The sequence below is a fragment of the Typopeltis vanoorti genome, chromosome 23 (genome assembly GCF_054136105.1).
Source record: "Typopeltis vanoorti isolate ZY-2024b chromosome 23, IOZ_Tvanoo_1.0, whole genome shotgun sequence".
Taxonomy (NCBI): Eukaryota; Metazoa; Arthropoda; class Arachnida; order Uropygi; family Thelyphonidae; genus Typopeltis; species Typopeltis vanoorti.
In genome coordinates this window covers 19857797-19871933 of record NC_143571.1, presented here as the reverse complement: position 1 = coordinate 19871933, position 14137 = coordinate 19857797, and the positions used below count along the sequence as shown (strand labels likewise).

At 36.9% G+C, this 14137-nt stretch overlaps 1 protein-coding gene across 1 annotated transcript in view; it reads left to right on the top strand.

Moving 5' to 3' along the window:
* The window catches only part of LOC150093668 (CTD small phosphatase-like protein 2), a 245642-nt gene that overhangs the window by 18983 nt on the left and 212522 nt on the right, over positions 1-14137 (top strand). The window lies entirely within an intron of this gene.

The following is a 14137-nucleotide window of genomic DNA, read 5'->3' as shown; positions in this document are numbered from 1 at the left end:
TTCCTCTAAGTTGTTTAATCTGTCTCAGCTCCGGCAAGGTTCCGAAGGAGTGGAAAGAGGATAAGATAGTTGTCACTACATGAAGGTGTTTCCAAGACAGTAAGTTGTGGGTGAAAGTTAATGGTTCGATTTAATGTTGCAAATGTAATGTTATGCATTTTCAGATTGAATGGATTACATTTTTATCATATTGATGGTACTGAATTGCAGGAAACTGATGAGAGTAGGGATATGGAGTAATGGTGGATAGAGAGTCGACATTCAGAGGGTATATTGCAAAAATTTGCAAAATAGCTGAAAGGATTACTTGGATGTTGAAAAACACTAACAAGTAAATATAGGGAAATTATTATTCCTCTTTATAAGGTCATGATTTGGCTGAATCTTATCTACTGTGCACCGATTTGATTACTTGGGTTTCTTTAGGATTAATATTATAGGTGAAGAGGATCTAGAGATAAGAGATCAAGCTGGTGACAGGTCTGTGGAATGCTCCCTATGAGGATTGATTGATGGTATGTCGGTTCCAAAATTTAGTGTGATAAGTGGAAAAGAGGGGACATGATAAAAACTTAAACTACTAAGTCTGTGAGATTGACACAAAAGAATTGCTCGTATTCTTCTCTGGTTTCTTAATTTTTTTTTTATTAAATAAAACGTATTTTTTTCCACCTGCAACTACTCACCACATATGAGTGGGGCAAGTGTATTTGTCAAGCCTGCATATTGGTGATCACTAATTGATGTGTCTCCAAGCAGTGAAGAAGCTAATTGTTTATGATCTTTTTCATCACTTTCAAGAGTACCGAAGTGAGAACATGTGGCAGTTGTTTGATGGGTGAGCTTTACTTCTTTCTTAGAGACAGATTGTATAAAGGCTTCACTGGATCCACTTCCATGCTGCTGGGTAAATGTCAGATGAATATGACAACTTATACAGGCAGTACAAGATGTGTGTTATTCTATGCACAAGTTTTAAGCACACAATTGGAGGGATATAATCCAAACCAGGAGACCTATTAGTATCAACACCGATTCTTTCTGATTCCTTTCTCAAAAGATCAGAGAAGGTATGCTGTGAGAGTTTATGGTATTGCAGGAAGTGATTTGTCATAGTTGTCTGTAAAAAAAAAAGTTAGAACAAAAGATAGATTGCAAGAGGTATGCCTTATTTTTGGGTGATGTTGCCACTGTACCAGTAGGATGTGAGCAGGTTTGAAAAATGTGCTTGTCCACTTATCCATGATGAGTGAGAATTTTTAGTCGACAAGTAAAAAAAATCAGAAGAGTTTTGTTTAATTTTCAGTTGTATTTATAATGCTGATTCTGCTTTATGTTGTAAATAATTTTTTGTATGCTTACCTTACTTATCGCATCTGTTGTAGAATGCTAGTCATTACAAATGCCTTTTTATCAGATATCACTGATTTTGTCATAAAGGAATACAACATGAGAAGATAGGATATCTGTTCATCATTTTATCTTCAGAGGGTGTTCAATCATACCAAAGTTAACTAGTTAATCACAACACAGCAACTTAAAATAGATACATTACACACAGTGCTAATTAGCTTATTTCTTACTCACTGATAAACTATGCAGAACATGAACCATTAATAGTGGAATTAAAACAAGGAATGTTGAGAAAGCAGTATTTACAGGGTGTTCGGGATAAATTTGACATATTTATAATTAATTATATTTTTCCGTAAGTTACATGTATTAACACCCACTTCTCTTCATTTAAAAGTTTGGACCCTTCTTCATTCATATACAAGATGTCAGAAAGGATGGATAGCTGGAACCCACCTGAATCATGGAAGAGAATAACTTGTATCATGATGATTCGTGCCCGCCATCAAAATAAGAATATTACGACTGCTGCCCAATGCTCCCTGAATACAGTAAAAACAATCAGGCATGAACTAGAGACTTGCAATGGTGACTACGAGGATGTAGCAAGAAGAAAGATCCCTAGCAGACGATCTGATTGCGTTCGTACAGCAGAATTCCTCGCAAATCTGCAGGAACAGGTGTTGAAGAACCCTGGCATTGGAATTCGGGCTTTGTTCGTGGAGTTGCTAACTGTAGTCAAGCCCTGGATAACAAGGGTAGCCAATGGTAGGCCGTATGTATGGCAGCAGGATTCGGCCCCTTGCCACACCTCTGGGAAAAGTCAAAAATGGTTGTCTGAAAATTTCTACGACTTCACCAGTCCAAATGTTTGGCCTCCAAACTCCCCAGACCTTAACCCCATGGATTATTTTGTATGGGGCGCAGTTGAAAAAGACACCAATCGCACTTCCAGTAATACAAAAGCCCAGTTAATGGATAAAATTAAAACAGTTTTTGCGGCCCTTCCCAGGGAGACTGTAGCATCAGCTTGTTCGAGGTTCTGAAGCAGAATTGAAGCTGTGATCGATGCTAATGGTGGTTATTTTGAGTAAATCTTGTTGATAGTATTGTAATTAACTCTGCCTGTAATGTTTTTTTGTCAATTCATTAAATTTAATAGATACAAAGAAGATTTTCTTTTTCCTTACGAAACTGTCAAATTTATCCCGAACACCCTGTATTTACCCAAAATATTTCTTTATTTTGATTGTAACCTAAATGTTTTTTGATTTTTCTGAGTTGCCAACATGTCCAAGTGCATCATCACTGGCCCTATCCATCTAACAGTGTTTCGAATTCAGAAATGCACTAATGTAATTATATGTGTAGACCTAATGGTTTTATTTTATTGAAAATTTTTATAATACTGAAACTTTTGAGCGTTTCTTATGATAGCAGAGAAGAAATTATTTGCTTTTTTTTTATTTTTCCATAAAAGCAATTTAGAACATATAAGTGTTAGAAGCAAAAGCATAACTAAAAAATGGTATTGTCAATAAAAATAATAAAAATAAATGGTTGTATATCTTCTGAAATATATGCATTTTTTTCTTCAATATAGATTAATAAATGAATACATATTTAACATAGTTGTTTTGACACTGGTAGTTTTAATAGAGTTAAAATTAGTCATAGCATTAACAAAAGCTTATAAACGACCAGATCCAGGAATAAGCACATGGTTACAATGTATATTAGGTGACTGTGGTAGAGTACATGCATACTAGTAACATCTGACAAGTCAGATGTTACTAGTATGGGTTTGCCTGACTAGTGAGCCAACACAAAATTTTTCAAATAGATGTAAAAAAGGTGAGAAATAAGGAAGGGCATAAGTTACTTTCAACAGCAGACTTCTACCTAAGTTCTCTTAGCAATGGACCAAAAGGCTTGACTGCCAGTTCAGCGGGATGCCAGCTTATTGCTGGTCCTCACAAAGTCTGCTTTGGATATGTTGATAATTTTCTTTTACTTGTTATTGGCAATAGTGTAGACTGAGAGTGAGCCACTGAATATATGCTGTATTTTTATCATGGACTGCAAAATCACATTTTTAGAAAACTAGGGCTTGGATAGTGGTTAGAACATTGCAGTGGGGTGGGGAATGCAAACCCCTCATTCCAATAAGAATTGTTTTTGTTATATGGTCAGAGCAGGTTTTTGGATCAGGAGAGAAGAAACAGCAATCAGATGATAAAAAAGGGGCACAGAAATCCTAGGGGGTAGGGTTATCCCACTTGGTACTGTTATAGTGATATCGTATATCACTTCCATGGAGTAAGAGACTGAGATCAATCTGTAGAGAATGAATTGTGGAAAAGATTACAGTTAGAGTTGGCAAGAGCAGAACAGATTCTGCATTATATTTGGAGGGAGCTGGTTAAGAAAATGTCCAGTGTTAGAAGAATGATGATGATTATCTGGTATTCTGATTGAATCATGTTAGATCATGACTTGCAGCAAATGAGAGCTAGAAAATGAAGTATGGAAATCTTGAGCTAGAGCAGATTGAAAAGCAGGCATTCCATGTTTGATAACCTCTGACAAAGAATGTCCAATTTGAGAAATGCATATTACTCCCTTTTTAAGGCAGGCATCATACATGATGCAGTTGTAGATGCCATTTGGGGATTGGTTTGGAATAGTAGATCAGGTTTTGATGCTCGTAGGCTGTGTTGTATATCATTGATATTTATATGAATGTTTGAGATGTTCATGAAATGAATGTGATGTGATTTTATTGGATGAAATTCTAGTGTTGTTCTACTTTTTGGGGGGAGGGGGCAAAGTATATTTTTGTTATATTCATATTTTTCATGATTTTTGTTATTTTTTGTAGATCTTTTTTACATTTTCACTGACTCCACTAATTTGTTTAGCTATCTTTTGTGATATTTCATGATAGTGTTGAAACTTACAGAACAGGGGATATGCAGATGAAACTAGAGATTTGGGCACATAACTTCTACACATAGCATACCCAATTTCCTATCTGCGTGTGGCCATGACAGTGACTGCTTCATGCTGGTATACTCAGACTCACTCTTGGCATAACAAGCAGAAGGATTATTTTCCAGCTGAACAGGAAGCATCTAGATGCATTACCATTGGGTTCAGTGCTGTGTACTATCCAAGAGCCAGCCTGCAGATACTGCTTTACACTCAGTTGGAGATGCTGGCTCTCTAATTTATTAATAACAGTGGGGCAAGCTTGGCCCAGTAAGACCATCACCAGCAGTGCATGTGAGAAGAAAATGGAGGACAAAAACTGATTAAAAAGTTATTTATTGGAAATGATAACTATAATTCAATTTAAATGCATATTTGATATGAAAAACTTACATATTTTCTTGCACACTTGAAGTGCGAGATTTACCATTTTCAAGTAAAGCACCATAACTATAACACATAATGGCAGCTCATTTTTATCGCTTCATGACTGAAAGAAAAACAGGAAATGTGTTGCATAGTGTTAGATCGTAGAGTTAAAAAGAACCCTATAATATTGCTGTGAGAGAAATGAGATTTTTTGAAGTTAAAAGCAGATATTTATGAAGTCTTTCATATAGAAGGAAAAATGTTTAAAAGTTTTCATCTTATGTTACAACAATGACAACAGAACAACTCTTGGGGGGGGGGTGTTAAGTTATGGCAGATTGAGATTTTAATTACTATGAAAACACACACAGTCTTTCATATCAGATTGGTCAACTGGATTCAGGATTGGCTGTCTGATAGGTATCAGAGAGTTGTGTATGGTGGAGCAGTTTCAAGGAGACAGAAGGTTACAAGTGGGGTCCCACAGGGCTCAGTACTATGACCTATATTGTTTAACCTTTATATCAATGACATTGCCAGTGGATTGCAAGGGGATATTCAGTTGTTTGCAGATGATGCGAAGCTGGGAAGGATTATTAGTAATAGTGCAGATGTGGTAGCCCTGCAAGAGGATTTGAATAAGCTAGATAGATGGGCAAATGAATGGGGATGTCAGTTTAATGCAGCAAAATGTAAGGTCTTGAGGTTTGGGAAACATCGATGGGATGCTGCATACTCTATGGGAGGAGTTATACTGGAGGAAGTTGGGGAGACAAGAGATCTGGGGTTGATGATTGATAGAAACCTGAAGTTTAGGGGACATATTGCAAAGGTGGTGAAGGTAACACAGAGGATTGCTGCTATTATGAGAAGGACACTGACCTGCAGAGATAAGAGGGTTATCATTCCGTTGTATAAGTCTCTGATCAGACCACACTTGGACTATTGTTCTCAGATTTGGTCCCCAGGATTTGAAGGGGATAAATTAACTGTGGAAGGATACAAAGACAGATGACAAAGATGATTTCAGGACTTGTACAAGGATAGTTATGAGGATCAGCTGAGAGAATGTGGACTGCAGAGTTTGGTGGATAGAAGAAGGAAAGGTGATATGATTGAGACTTTTAAACTGTTGAGAGGTGGTTACAGGGTTGACACTGGGGAGTTCTTTCGCTTGGTTGAACAGCGGGAATGAGTGATGACAAGAGGCCATCCCTGGAAGTTACGAAAGGAAACTGTGAGCAAGAGGATAAGGAGTGGTTTCTTTGTGTGGAGGGTGGTTGAGCCGTGGAATGCATTGCCTGATGGAGTGGTGGGAGCGAGAACGGTCAGTGAGTTTAAAGAGTGGTATGATAAACTTTGTGTTTCTCAGGGGGGGGGACCTCCCCTCGATGAGTCTTTTGACTCCTTGGAGGCCTGAATAATAATAATAATAATAATAATAATATAGAAATTAAAATAAAGTTCTGAACCTTAAAGGAGGGAAGAAGGTGAAAATGATTGGCTTACATACAGATAACCAGCATTTATCGATTCTTTAAAAGAGAACATTGTAGTGTTTGAATTAAGAATTTCAGATCCTTAATTCTAACGCTACAGATCAGGAAATAAACTGCTGTAATGAATTAGTTGGTGGTCACCCATGATCAAATAACTTGACAATGAATGAGATGCTTTAAGGGGGAAAAAAAAGGAAATTATGCAAAAAAAAAGAAAAAGAGATTTTTAATGCATTTAGGCTGAAAAATCACTTGTCTCTGTTTACTCTGTGGCAAGTGGATTGGTGGATTTCTGGAGCCCTGATCCTAACAATCCTAACTGAATTGTTAGGATCAGGGCTGAAGAATGTATTGGCCAACATTAGTAGTTCTATTATCAGAGGACAATAGCAAAAATAGCAAAGGCACAAACAGTCCCATTATGCAGAGCCAGAATGGAAGAAAGAAAACACAAAAACAATAGTTAGAAGAAACTTGCAATCTGACCAGCGCACACAGCACAGTTAAGACAAAAATATGATTGTAGCCTCTCATGATGAGTTCTGGAACTCTGTTGAGATGCCATGTAATAATAATAGTAATAAATTAATGCATCCCACATTGGATCCTTATGACTTCTGATATCTTATATTAGAAGCCATAAGGTAATCTAGATGGCTTTTCAGTAACTAAAATTATTATTCTAATCCAAGCTTCATCATAATGCATTTAGTTAATTAAAAAAACTAAACAAAATTGGTTAAGCTATCCTAGGTTTTGCATTGGGGATTTCTTGACAGAAATTCAATTTATTGTGTATTGTGTGCTTACTTTGGTAGTGATCATTGCATTCATTTGTTTTCCTTGAGTCCCCCCTCCCCGTTCCTGTGAGAGAGAGGCATTCAGATTGCTGAAGACAAAAGAGAGTGGAGATTTAGAGAAGTAGAAAATGCAGACTGAGAAATTGCTTGAGTTAACAGAATGCTCATAGTTTAATTATTTTTTATGGGTATTCTTCCCCCACTCCTCCCACACAACTTGATTTAGAAACATTGTGAAATTAATTCACTGTCTCTAGGAAACTCCTTTTTTATTGATGAGCCATTCCAAAAAATGCTAAATCTTGTAGATAAAGAAACTTAGAATAATTATTAGGCACATAAGATCAAAAATGTTCTTACAAGATTAGGACACCTTGTGGCTGATAAGATTCAAAGATTCCATCCGCAGTTTTCTGAAAAACTCAAACTCAGCAGTTTCCACAAGGAAAAAAAAAAAGTTAAATTTAAGAGGAAATAATGAGTATGTCCCCTTAAAGATGACATTTCTATCAATAAACAGTTTGGGTTACTTTCACCATAATGAAAAGCATTATACCTACTTGTTGAGGGGAAAAGTAATCTGCAGTATAGGTTACAAAGAGCAATAAATATATGAAGTCAGCTGCTCTCAGTATGAGTTATATAAGCATGAAGATATTTCACATTGAAACTTTTGGTGCTTAAGCTAGGTTAAAATATAAATGAAAACACATAATTCCTTGCCATACATGACATACTTTCCAACTGAGAGAGAGAAAACAATTAAATTTGCCTTACTATCTTAAATCAAAAATAAGATGATAATAATAATATGGTTATACACTATTCTGCTACTTGTGTGAGAGAAATATCACTTCTGCCATTAACATACTTCTTTTCAGTTTCTCCATAGTCTACCTCACACAGATATGATTTGCTGATTTCTCATGCATAATGTTAAAAGGAAATAGTATCAGATTGCATATATACTTACCTAGGATCAGGTAGGACTAAAAGGGATGAAGGCAGCTGAATCATTAAGCATGAATTGCAGTGGAGGGAATATAAAAATGAAAGCCGAGCAGCACATAGCACAAGAAAGAAAAGAAGGTGGACCAGCATAATAAGGAAAGACAGGATTGGATTAAGAGAGGAAATTTTCAAACAAGGAAATCCTGAGTTCTTTTGTTACATGACGAACAAAAGAAAAAATGGTTATTGTAGGATAAATGTAATGAATGCGAATGGTAATGAGATGACTGAATTAGAAGGAATAGTTGATTTAATTAATAGCTGACCAGTTTGTGAGGGTGTATCATCCAGGTGGAGATATTATAGTGACAGATGTGAGAATACAGCTAGATGAACTGGAAGTGGTTAGAATGTTGCAGAATCAAAATGTTAATGTAAAATAGTGTTGAATAAGATATCAGCTTGTCTTGTTTAAGTTATGGGATATTACATCCCATATAGTTTCTTGGCCGAATAAGAAACTCAAAGAGTTTCATGCCGAATATAGTAGAAACTATATAAAGTTCGGCGATTCCAAGCGTAAGCAAATACCTGGATATTGCAGCACTGATCCCAAAGGATAGTGCAAGCTGGGGCAACTTGTGGTAGAAGTGGAGCAAGCTCCGATCACTATTCTTGATATTTGCCCATAATGTGAACTTAGCTCCTAGGAACTGTATTTTTGTTCACATTATAAGAGAAGGTCACTACCCAGACCGGTTTCGACCTTTATTGAGGTCTCATCAGTGAGTAGCCAGACCTAGTTAATATCAAGTTTGTAGCGAACAGAACTTGTACCCCTTCTACGAGTATTGCCCTGAGGTGCTCTAAGCCTTTGGCTCTTCACATATCTAATATCAGCTTGTCTGTTTATGAGAAGGTGCAAGAGAATGGGCATTAATAAGTCTCAGCTCTGAGAGCTAAAAGGGATTGGAAAGATGACAAAATAGTTCCATTACATAAAGGCTCAAAGCAGGGATAACAAGTTATAGACTGACCAGGAGTGGTAATTAAAGTATTGGAAAAGTTGAGATTCAGAATTCAGAAATAGGTGAAAAGGAATATGATTCAATTTAGGGAGTTGAGAGTTACAGATTTGTGATTAAGCCTTGCCTTAGCAATTTTCCTAAGGCGTATAATCTCTTGTTCACAAAGAAAACCTCTTCTTCATCCAATCATTCTGATTTAATTGAATAGCTACTCACAATACTTCTGGACTTTGCAAAGGCATTTGAAAGGATATCACTTGGAACTTTATTATATAAATTGTACCAAATGGTGATGGATGTAGATAAGAGGGTTGCCAATGGATAGTCATCAAAGAAGTATATAGCACAGTAGAATCCAAAAGATACTAGGTGACCAGTACTGTACCACAGAACTCTTGACTTAGACCATGGCTATTTAATTTGTACATTAGTGATATAAGGAAACGATTTGAGTATGAAATATCTAATTGTTTTGCAGGTGATGCAAAACTGCAGAGAGATAGTTAATAAAGGTGATCTAGAGGTGTAAGAAGGATGATTTAAATGGACTGCCAGTGTATGAAAAGGTTCATGGTTGCAAGTTTAAAGTAGTTAAGTATAAAGTTATACAATATGGGATTAAAAGGATATATATAAAATGAAGTGCACAAGACATGATGGGTGGTACCATATATATATATATATATATATATGGTACCACCCATATTGTGTTGATATCCCATCAACACTATCACTTTTTACTCCTCTGCTATAGTACACTTCTCTCTTTATCCTCAAAGAGTGGAGAATTGTTATATTCTTGTATATTAATGTACGGAGTATCAGAAATAAAGGAGCTGGAGTTTTGTAGCATTGATTGAATCAGTATGCCCAAAGATAATTGGCATAAGTGAAACTTGGTTGATTGAGGATCATATACTGTCAGGGTTTGAAATGGTAGGATATAGAATTTTACGAAAGGATAGGAAGATCAAGAGAGGAGGGGGGGGGGGGGATAGTATTGTTAATGGTACCAGAGGAATTGTGTCCTTAAAGAGTCAAAGTGAAAAATAGTAGTACGGGTGAAGATTTTGAAGCTGTTTGGTGTGAACTTGAGATCACTAGAATAGTATATCTAATAGGATGCTGTTATAGGCCAGGGAATGTAGGGAGTATTGATTGTGAAATGTTTAGACAAATTAGTTGGGCAAGTAAAAGGAAGATGATCCAATGGGAAATTTTAATTATAGGAATGTCGATTGGAAAGAATAGATAATGTATAGTAGCAAGGAGAGTGAATTTGTTGAGTTTCTGGGGAATAACTATCTAAAGCAGCATGTGATGGAAGCAGCACAAGGTTTATCAGTGCTCGATTTGGTTGTGAATGAGATATCCACATTGCCACCTGTTGGTGAAAGTGATCATGAGGTATTGGTTTGGAAGATAGTCAAACAGGAAAAAGTAGTTATCAAGAAGGTCTACAAGATGTGTTCAAATCAAAAAACACTGAACTTTTTAAATAGCACACCTAGTGGCAAGTTTTTGACAATAACAAACTGCCCCCCCCCCCCCCCCCCGTTCTGCTATGAGCATTAGTCGTCGAGTTACATGTGCTGAAATGAGTACATGCATAAGCTGTTTGCCGGATTAGTGACAATGAAAGAGCTTGAAGAACAACATGTGCATGAAATTTTGTGCAAACTTGGTAAAATTACAGAGCCATTTCAATGCTTACCAAGCATACGGGAGGACTGTATAAACTGAACACATTGCTATGAGTGGTTTAAGCATCTGAGTCTGTCGATGGTAAACAAAGAGTTGTACAAGGAAGCTTTAGCGCATTTGAAGCATTTGAAAAGTGCGCAGGAAAACCAGTCTTGGATGTTGTGCCGACTCATGCATTGCTCCTCATCTGCGGTTATATGGCAAAACATCAGACATCTGTTGTGTCCCATCCACCCTATTCTCCAGACTTAACCCTTGGCAGACTTTTTCCTAATTTCCCAAACTTAAAACCACTTTGAAAGGACTTCGTTTCCAAATCATAGAGGAGATTTAGGAAAATGCAATAAGAGAATTGTGTGCCATCACTAAAAATTGCGTTCCAGGAAGCATTCCAACAGTGGAAGAAACATTGGGAACTTGTATCACCAGTATAGGGGACTACTTTGAAGGGGACAGTACTTAAGATGTTGTAAAATGAGCAATAAAGTCTTTATAGCAAAAGTTCAGTCTTTTTTTTTGGACATGCCTTGTATGTGGAACTATAAGGTGGGTGATTATGAGAAGCTCCATAGTCAACATCAACCAGCATCAATATATTGGGTGGAAGAATTGTGTGAAAAGATGTTGACATGTATGGGAAATGATAATACAGAATCTAACACAAGCAATGGATAACTGTATACCAAGAGTTAGGTGAATAAATAGAGTAGGTGTGAAATGGATGAATGGTGAAATCAAGCAAGCAGTGTTACGAAAGAAGTTGTTATGTAGGAAGTACAAGACAGTTTGCAGTGAACAGATGCATGAAGAATATAAAGTGCAAGCCAGAAAAGTGACAAGCATGGTTAAAAAGGAAAAGTAGAATATGAGAGGAGATTGGCCAGTCAGGTCAAAGCTAATCCGAGGGAATTTTTCTCCTGTGTAGCAAGCAAGAGTAAAAATAATTATGGCAAGTTGATGCTGGTGGATAGCTACAGTAGAAGAGTAATCATAGCAAATGATATAATAGAATTATTTTACGAATACTTCATCAGTGTATATTATAGTAGTGTGCATGATGCTGTGCAACATGTAGAAGGGAAGCAAGAATTAGGAGAATTAAAGGTGAAAGAATCAGAGGTGTATCAAGTGTTGCTCAGGTTAATAAGGTTGTGGGAATGGATGACAAATCACCATGTATTTTTAAAGAATGTGCAAAAGAGTTAGCCATGCCCATCTTTCTCTGAATCCGGAGTAATTTAGTAATAGGGTTGTACACGCTTTGGCAACTCCTATAGGTTGGGATGACCTCTCATTGCTTCTGCCTTTGTATCTCCACTACTTGGCCTGGCTCCCACTGACGAGACCTCAATAAAGGTCGAAACCGGTATGGGTAGTGGCCCTTGCCTTAATGCATGGCATTACACATGACCGCAAGGAGATGTGCTTTGCATTGTGGGAGATACTGAGATAGGAGTAATGAGAGCTTTCTCCACCTTTGCGGCGAGTTGCCTGGTGTTGCACTGCCTTGCCCCAGTCCTGAAGATGCTTTCAGGCGCAAGCTTTGTTTGCTCACACTTGGATAAAGGATTAGACTAAACTTATTATATGAGAATGGGGAACTGGACAATGAGACTTATTTGTGCCTATGGTCACACAGTAGGTTCTACTAAGGTAGAAATGGAGAAATTTTTTGAGGCGTTAGAAAAAGCAACTTACACAATGAAAAAGGAAAAGTTGGTCCTTGTTGGGGATCTAAATAGCAGAGTAGGAAATGATTGTGAGACATACAAAAATATTTTGGGAAAATTTGGAGAAAAGAGCAAAGCTAATAATAATGGCAAATATCTGTTGGATTTCTGCTCAGGACATGGACTGGTTATTACTAACACCATGTTCCAACATAAAAATGTGCACAAATTCACATGGAGAGAAGAGGCAAGGAATAAGAAAAGTCTCATTGACTATGTTATTGTTGATAGTGATGTTTTCTCCCTGGTGCAGGACACCAGAGTGTACAGAGGATTTGAAATTGGAAGTGATCACTATTTAGTCTTGAGCAGGATAAAATCGAATTTCATATTGAAAAGAATAGCATGTAAGAAAGTTTTAAAGCAAATAAAAGTTGAGCAGCTCTCAGATGTGAACTGTAGACTAAAATACACAAAGATTATTGAAGAAAAAATGAAAGAGTTTGAGAACAGGAATCAAACCTTGGAGATTCAGTGGCAAACTCTGAAGAAAACATTGATTAATTCTGCCAGAGAGGCATGTGGTGAGGTTGTCTGCAAGGATAAAAAAATCAGAATTCCATGGTGGACACAGGAAGTTAAAGAGGCAGTGAAGGAAAAGAAGAAAGCATATCAAAAGTTCCTGTCAAATAAGTCAGCTTGTGCTCTTAGAGAATATAGAGACAAATGCAAGAATGCTAAACACTTTGTAAAACTAGCTAAACAAAAGTCATGGGAGGACTTTGGGAAGAATATAGAAAATAAATATCAAGAAGGTGGCAAAATATTCTGGAGGCTGTTGAAGAAGCTTAGGAATGGAGGAAAGAGTGCTGTAAAAGGAGTTAGAGATGATAAAGGTGACATGAAAACGGGAGAAAAAAAGATATCCTTGACGTATGGAGTAATTACTTTGAAAAACTGTTAAATGAAACAAGCAGTGATGACAGCACAGTGGTAAAAAACACTGACCAGGCATGCAGGCAGGAATACATATCCATACTTGAAGTAGAAAAAGCCATCATAGGCTTGAAATGTGCAAAGGCAGCAGGAGTGGATGATATTTGACCAGAAATGCTGAAGCATGGTGGTATAAGAGTCTTAAAGTGGCTGCACTGCATAGTTCAGAAAGCCTGGACAGAGGGACGAATTCCCGATGATTGGAGTAGAGCTCTCATAGTACCCATATATAAAAAGGGAAATAAAACTGAATGTTAGAATTACAGAGGTATTTCCTTACTGAGTGTTCCTGGCAAGATCTATGCAAGTATACTTGAGAAACGGTTGAGAAGAATTGTGGAAGAAAAGCTTGGTGAAGAACAAGCTGGATTCAGGCCAAACAGAGGCTGTCAGGATCAGATTTTCACTTTACGACAAATAGTCGAGAAAGCATGGGAATATAACAAAGATCTGTATTTAAGTTTTGTTGATTTGGAAAAGGCATATGACAAGGTGCCAAGAGAAAAGCTATTCAATATGCTGCAGTTATATGCTGTCAATGGGGCATTATATCAAGCAAGCAATACTTAGTCTTTATTTGAGTTGTAAGTTAGCAGTTAGAATTGAAGGAAGTATAGGAAGATGGTTTAATGTTAAATCTGGTGTGAGACAAGGATGTACATTATCCCCTCTGTTATTCATTATCTATATGGATCACATTATGAAGGAAAGTGGTATTAAACATGATATCAAAATTGGAGATGTTAATGTCAGCTCTTTGCTTTATGCGGATGATG